The sequence below is a fragment of the Bos indicus x Bos taurus genome, chromosome 15 (genome assembly GCF_003369695.1).
Source record: "Bos indicus x Bos taurus breed Angus x Brahman F1 hybrid chromosome 15, Bos_hybrid_MaternalHap_v2.0, whole genome shotgun sequence".
Classification (NCBI taxonomy): Eukaryota; Metazoa; Chordata; class Mammalia; order Artiodactyla; family Bovidae; genus Bos; species Bos indicus x Bos taurus.
In genome coordinates, this window is record NC_040090.1 from 1,934,167 (window position 1) to 1,936,181 (window position 2,015).

A 2,015-nucleotide genomic window follows, 5' to 3' on the forward strand; every position below is an offset into this window, starting at 1 on the left:
TGGACTGACAGGGAAGTCCTATCCTGAGAGCTTTAAAAAAATATTTTTAAAATGTTATTATTAAAATCTTTTTTGTATTGAAATATATTTGATTTACTATGTGTTAGTTACAGTTGTACAGCAAAGTGATTCAGATTTTTTATATATATACACACACACACATATATAAGACGTCCATTATATATACTACTTCGTAGAGGAGACAGCAGGCCTTCCCTCATATCTCAGTCAGTAAAGAATCTGCCTGCTGATGCAGGAGACCCAGGTTCAATCCCTGGGTTGGGAGAAGGAAATGGCAACTCACTCCAGTATTCTTGCCTGGAGAATCTCACGGACAGAGGAGCCTGGCGGGCTACAGTCCATGGGGTCACAAGTCGGACACAACTTAGCGACTAAAGAGAGAGCAAAGAGAGATACATATATATGTATATTCTTTTTAGATTCTTTCTCATTATAAACTTATTGATGGACTCTTTGCAACCCCATGGACTAGAGCACGTCAGGCTCCTCTCCAGGCAAGAAGACTGGAGTGAGTTGCCATTCCCTTCTCCAGGGGATCTTCCCATGCAGGGGTTGGGCCCACTTCTCCCACGTGGCAGGCAGATTCTTTACCATCTGAGCCAAGAGGGAAGCCCCGTAGCTCCCTGTGCTGTGCAGTGGCTCTTGTTTATCTATTTCGTATGTTTGTCCACCTGACGTGAAGAACCAACTCATTGCAAAGACCCTGATGCCAGGAAAGATTGAGGGCAAGAAGGGAAAGGGGCCACAGAGGCTGAGATGGTTGGATGGCATCATCGACTCAGTGGACTTGAGCTTGAGCAAACTCAGGGAGATAGTGAAGGACAGGGAAGTCTGGCGTGCTGCAGTCCATCGGATTCCAAAGAGCCGGACACAGCTTCGCCACTGGCCAACAACGAGCGAGAAGAACAAAGTGTGCCCACGTATTCAGGCCTCTCTCATCCCCATATTAGCAACTCCTAATTTATTCCCCTCTCTTTGCCCTGGAATCTAGCTTTTTATGTTTCAAATCACTCAAGTTACAGTTATCTGATAGAGGCTGGGATAACTTTTTAGACGATGTGAACATATGGCCACAGGGACAAGTGTAAGGGGAAAAAGTGAGGGATGGCTTTCAGCCCTTTTGGTTTGTGCTGCAGGTTTTTGATGAGATACATTTGCTTTGCAATGCTGTGCTGGCTTCACTGTACAGCAATATGAATCAGCAGTGAACATACACACATCCCTCCCTCTTGAGCCCCCCACACAGGTCATCACAGAGCGCAGAGCGGAGCTCCCTGTGCTGGGAAGCAGCTTCCCGCGAGCTGCCTGTTTCGCACGTGATAGTGAACGCACGTCAGTGCTACTCTCTTGATTCCCCCAGCCCTCCTTCTCTGCAAGTGAAATGAAAGGGGAAGTCTCTCACTCCTGCCCGATTCTTTCTGACCCAGGCCAGAATACTGGAGAGGGTAGCCTTTCCCTTCTCCAGGGCATCTTCCCAAGCCAGGGATCGAACCCGGCCAGGTCTACCATATTGCAGGTGGATTCTTTACCAGTTGAGCCCCAAGAGAAGCCCAAAACCACTGCCGAAACCTGGGACTGAACCAGGGACCTTTAGATCTTCAGTCTAACGCTCTCCCAACTGAGCTATTTCAACTATTTTTTCTCCTTCTCTGCCTGTATTTAAAAGCCCTGACAATGAGTGTAAATGGCTCCCCCTCAGTTCAGTTCACGTGCTCAGTCGTGTCTGACTCTTTACAAACTCATGGACTGGAGCCAGGCCTCCCTGTCCATCACCAACTCCCGGAGTTTACTCAAACTCATGTCCATTGAGTCAGTGATGCCATCCAACCATCTCATCCTCTGTCGTCCCCTTCTCCTCCTGCTTTCAATCTTTTCCAGCATCGGGGTCTTTTCCAATGAGTTGGTTCTTAGCATCAGGTGGCCAAAGTATTGGAGTTTCAGCTTCACATCAGTCCTTCCAATGAATAATCAGGACTGATTTCCTTTAGGATGGA

General features: G+C 47.5%; 1 non-coding gene across 1 annotated transcript; it reads right to left on the reverse strand.

Moving 5' to 3' along the window:
* Positions 1–1,581: 1,581 nt before the first annotated feature.
* Positions 1,582–1,654, reverse strand: TRNAF-GAA. Its single transcript has one exon. It is a non-coding gene; the product is annotated as a tRNA-Phe (tRNA).
* Between the last annotated feature and the right edge of the window lie 361 nt (positions 1,655–2,015).